General features: G+C 45.0%; 1 pseudogene; it reads left to right on the top strand.

Moving 5' to 3' along the window:
• Positions 1-3,597: 3,597 nt before the first annotated feature.
• Positions 3,598-5,052, top strand: LOC102851807 (annotated as a pseudogene).
• The last annotated feature ends 676 nt before the right edge of the window (positions 5,053-5,728 follow it).

The following is a 5,728-nucleotide window of genomic DNA, read 5'->3' as shown; positions in this document are numbered from 1 at the left end:
AGTTCGCTCCTCTCTTTCAAAAGTAAAAGAAACACTCCCTCCCTGGGACACAATCCCCCCGCACCCCTCCCACCGCCCCAGAGACTATTTCTGACAACAGGCTGAGAAATAGATGTTTGAGTTCATTTATCAGTACTATGCGCTAGGTCGGCAAAGCTCAGGACTTCTTGCTACGCTCCAAAGGTCTAAACAACATAAAAGCCTTCGGTGTGCCTAATTTTGTCTCCGTCTGCACCTCATTACTGTCTGGGAGCTTGTTTCGTACAAACAATCACCGGTTTCTAGCATAACAAGGAGGCCCGTGGTGTCTGTATCGAACCTATTCCTTGGAGAACGAGAAATCTCCAACCGGGAAAGAGGAGATTCTTGTTAAGCCCTGGAAATAGGCCGAAATGTAAATGTGTGTTCCCTTCCACAACGTGCCTAATTGCCCATAAATGTCATTAAGTTGAGAAATGTTTTCCACCAAATTAACTTTGACTCATGATGTCTAATTAGTGGGAGAAGCTGGAAGATAACAACTTATCAGTCACTGTTTAAGAAAACATGTTTAGCGGGTGACTTCTGGCTAGCAGCAGTGTTGAACCAGGTATTGTAACTGTCAAAATCAAGCCTGAGCCCAGCAATTAAAAGCAATGTCTCAGTTTGGGTGCCAAGAATTTTTCAACTGCCTCACAGATGCTATTATTTTTAAACTGTGGTGAATATGGCCTTCCTGGGAAGGCATTGTTGCATGAAACGATAGGTTCAGGTGGAGGCAGGAACACCTCTCTGGCAGAAAATCTAGGGGAACAAATTTAAAGGATTGGTTGTGTTTTTACTCTTCTTCAGAACATAAGAAGACACAATAGTCAAAAGGTGGAAACAGTCCAAATGTCCATCAACTGATGAATGAAGTGTGTATATACATACAATGGAATATTATTCCTGCATATAAAGGACTGATATAGACATGAATGAACCTTGAAATTTATTTTAAGTAAAAGAAGCCAGACACAATAGGCCTCTTATTGTGATTTCATTTCTATAAAATAATCAGACTAAGTAAATCCAGAGAGACAGGAAGCAGATTGATCATGTCTAGGGACTGGGATGCTCCAATGCTAGGTACAGAATTTCTATTTGGGCTGATGAAGATGCTTTAGAACTAGAGTGGTGATAGTCACTCAGAATTATAAATGTACCTGTTGCTTTAAGCTGGTGAGTCAGAACCAACTCACAGCTGATGCTCCTGTGGGTTTTCAGAGGCAGAAAACTGCACAGGAGGAGACTTCTCATCTTTTGCCTGCAGAACAGCTGGTGGATTTGAACTGCCTACCTTTAAGTTGGCAGTACAGCCCCTTACCACTAGGCAACCAGAGCTTAATGAAACGGTTAAAATAGCAGCTTTTATGTTGCTTATTTTACTAAGGACCCCTGGTGGTGCAGTGCGTAACATGTACTAATAACCAAAAGGTTGGCAGTTTAAATCCACCTTACACTCTATGGGAAAAAAGATGGGCAGTAAGTATCTTTCTGGAACAATGTTTCAGGAACCCAATGACGGGCCACTGTGAGTTGTAATCAACTCAACAGCAATGGGTTGCATTTTGGGGTTGTGTTTTACTACCCCTAAAAATAAACAAAAAGGCATTCTAATGAGGTGAAGTCCAGAGACCTCATCAGACTGCAGGAAAAGGATGAGCTGTGCCTGTAGCTGCCATGCCTAAGAGCGAGGGCACAGGACTGTCACTGCCCTTGCCTGCCCTGTCACAGGCTAGGAAGGCTGGGAAGCCGTGTGCAGATTGTCACTGGACTTGCCCCTGAGCATCGGGCACAATATGGCAGGACACGTTTCGAATGTGAGCAGGGAGGGCACCAGGCTCTGGTCTTGCTCCAGCCTCCATGCTGTGCGAGCTGAGGGCTGTGCTGGCCTCTCCAGAAGAAGGGACATTGGTGCCTTTCATTTGCTAAGATGATCCTTGTTTTCCCCTATTCTATCCCTAATGCTGTTTCAAACATTTACAAATGTGTTGTCATATCACTTTAGCTAGTCTAGTGTTTCCTTTCTAAATAAGAGTAAGTGTGGAAGTCACCCCTGTGTATGCAGGCAACCACATGCTGGCTTAAACAACTGCTGTGGGTTCAGTCAGAAAGGTCTGGGGGCCTGCTGCATAGCATGTTGTACTGTTATCCAAAAGGCTATGCCTCTGGCAGTCCAAATCCACCAGCCTCTCCGAGGGACTAAGACAGGCAGTCTCCTCCCATGGTAATTTACAGCCTTGGAAACCCAACAGAGGGTAACTATGAGTCAGAAGCAAAAGTGGGGGTTTTATGGGTTAAATTATGCCTTCCACATATTTGCCTGAATCCCAACCGCTGGACCTGTGGGTGCTGTCTTGTCTGGGAATATGGTTTTCATTGGTATGTTATTTAGATCATATTTGAATAGGGTGGATTCTAACTTAATCACTTCTGAGTAGGTACACATATCAGACTTATCAGCCACAGAGAAGTACATACACAGGGCAGACAAACGCCATCCAGAGACCTTCTAGCAATCAAAGAATGGGGTGCTGATGTGGACTTTAAGCCTCTTAGAAGTAAATAAATTTCTGTCCTTTGAAGCTGCTCAATTGTGTTCTTTCTTTACAGCAGCACTAGGTAACTAGGGGAATCATTGCAGGCCCCCAGTTGGCACCCTGAGGCTGGGAAAACTCCCCCGGAAGAAAGCAGGGAGAGGAGAGAAACCATAGCCCATGCTGGGCTTCCAGTTCAGTGTGCTTCTCAACCCTGGGACCCACAAAGAAGGGTGGAGTGGAAGGGTTCCACATATGGGTTTTTTAATTAGCTGCCTTTAATCAACATTCAATTGGCCCTTGGGAAAGCATTTGAAGATTGGGGGTCCACAGTTTAAGGAGGACAGAGAGAGCATGGAGAGAACCTGGAATGGAGGGAGAGGGTGAGAAGCGGGTTAAAGAAGTAGAGTTCCAATGTGCACTGAAAAACATGTATTTGTAAATTCAGGAGAATTGTTAGCCATAGTGAGAGATCTAATTTTCAGGGTAGGAGAAGAGGTTGCTAAAATGCGTTTTAAATAATGGCTTCAAAATTGGAAGGATTTCCAGGGTTTTGGGGAGGAATGTAGAAGGACAAAGAGAAGGAACATAGGGCATGTCGAGGGCAGTGAAACTGTTCCATATGACACAGGTGCAGCAACATAGGAAACACAACTTTATGCAACCGTCAAGACATGCAGAACTATACAATACAGAGTAAACTAATGTAAACAGCATACTGTAATGATAAGGTCTCAATGTTGGCACATCATCAATTGACTCATCAAAACAAAGTATCATGTGAATTTAAGATACTAATAGTATGAACCATTGTATGAAAAACTAATATAATTTGTAAACCTTGATTTAAAAAACTATTTTGGATTCGGGTCAAGCAGCATCTGGTGCAGTCTCCTTTGTGTGCACACGTTCTTTTCTTTGGTGCCTTTCAGTTTCTCTTCCAAATCATCAGTCGTCTTTTCCAGCTCGGCTACTGATCTCTCAGCGAACTCAGCACGTGCCTCCGCCTCCTCAAGTTTATCATCTCCCCTTGTCCGCCATGCCTGTAAAGGAGAAGACAGCGTCCAAGGCAGCTAGGAAGAGAAGGCGAGACCAGGGCAAGAAAGAGAGCTCGGGCGACGACACCAACATGCTAAGAGTGGGAGCCAAGTACCAGGCTCAGATTCCTGACTTTGATCCAGGTGCTACAAACTACGCAGATAACGATGTCGGAGGCACACTCCTGTGGTCTCCACATCACAACATCCCGGATGCCACGCTGGCTGAGTTTATTGCACATGCAAAGGAAGAGCATGCGTACAATGAGGAGCAGGCACTTGCCATGTTGTTCTGGCATAAATACGATACTGAAAAGGCCGTTGCTGACCTCCCTACCTACACACCCAAGCCAGAGAAGTGGATTGAGGAAGAAAAAATCCTATTTGATAAAGCATTTAAAAGGCAAGGGAAGAAATTTGAGGGTATTCAGAAAAAGCTTCCAAAGAAAGAGATTCGAAGTCTTGTAAACTATTACTATTCTTGGAAGAAAACTCCGACTGGGAGAAACGTGCGTAACAAAGAGAATCAACTACATAACACATCTACTAGCTGTGATGAAGATGTCAAGAAAACACCTCCAGAGCAAAGGGACGTTTGTGGTCCTGAAAGAAGCCATGAAAAGGGTCATGCTGAACAACCTGTCCAAAGTTGTGAGGCCAACCAAGGAAAGAAAGAGTGTCAGAGTTCACAGCCTGACCACCACACTCAGAGGTCTGAACAGAGCCCCGCTGGCGACACACATTTAACCCAAAAAGATGTGGCCACAGTTAGCCGCAGTCCCAATGCAGCCAACACTGTCCCGAGGTAACTGGACGTGGAACTGACGTCTCCCAGGGGCCAGCTTTATCAGGCTGCACAAGCAAATCATGCACTTCAACAAGGAGCGGAAGGCGGCGTGGAAGAATTCAGATCTCCCAGATCAGATCAGAAAATCAGTGCCTATTGGACCGTACAGGAACAGCTTCTGGCAGTGCAAGGTGTTCGCAGATACGGTCACGATTTTCAAGCGATCACAGATGCCATTGGCAACAAGACTGTGGACCAAGTGAAGTATTTCTTGGTTACCTACAGGCAGCAGTACAAAGCCGAAGACGTCTTGCAGAGGTGAGAAGCAGAGCAAAGAGCCCAGGCTTCCAATGATGCTTCAACTCACAGAGCTGGGACAAGACAGGCTTCTCATGAGCCAGCAAGGGAGCCTCACACCTCACAGGCCCCTCAGACTTTGCATCAGTTGCCCCCCAGCGTCATCATTCACTCCAACACCAACAGACCCCAGGGCCTCTCTGAACCAGCCTTCACCAATGTTTCTACCTGGTGCTCTTGCTCTCCCAGGGCCTTCGCCATTCCAGTACCAGCAGCCTGGGTTCATCCAGCTTCCACTGACTTACAATTACATTCAAGTTCCAGGGCCGCTCACTTACGTAACTACTTCTCTGCCACACCATGGACCCTTTAGACCAGTGTTAGGCAGTGTGGTCAACAGCCAGGTCTACTTACCAGGGTTCCAACAGGGTCACGGGCCTCCCTTTACTCAAAATTAAAGTGGACAAAGTAACTCTCCACCACCCTCCATCATTGTGTCAATGCTCCTTTGACTGCAGCGAGAAAGGGAAAGGAATGTCCTTTCTTTTATCAAGGAGAATGGGGCCGTGGACTGCTTCAGTGTCAGCCGACCAACATGTGCAGATGGCTGATGAAGTTTTCTGTTGACTGGACTAAAATGTTAGAGAACAAAAAACTTCCATTGGCCGTCTTTATAGAATATACGTTCAGCAACGTGATCTTAAAGAAGAAAAAATATATCAAATATTTGATATCACAAAAAGTTGTTTATGTTGTTCTGGCCTTCTAGTTCGTTTAGGAAGCTTTGGTGGCCTGGTCAATAAGAAGTTTGCCATCACGCAAAGGCAGCCTGCTAACACAACAGCAGGCTCGGTTCACTGAGCCCCCACCAAGTACTCATTTTCTTGAAGTTCCTTATTTTTCCAGTTTTTTTTTTTTAGTCAGGGCTCATCATATTGCAATATTAGCTGAGGAATTGTGAAAACTCCTTAAATTTCTTAACGATGTTTCACTTTTTAAAAGAAAGAAATATTTTCCTATGTTAGGAGTGAAAACTAAATAGCCTGTAC

This window comes from Elephantulus edwardii, unplaced genomic scaffold, assembly GCF_000299155.1.
Source record: "Elephantulus edwardii isolate Elephantulus edwardi_28Jun2011 unplaced genomic scaffold, EleEdw1.0 scaffold00051, whole genome shotgun sequence".
NCBI classification, from domain to species: Eukaryota; Metazoa; Chordata; class Mammalia; order Macroscelidea; family Macroscelididae; genus Elephantulus; species Elephantulus edwardii.
Note: the sequence above shows the minus strand (reverse complement) of the source record. Positions and strands in the feature narration are given on the sequence as shown.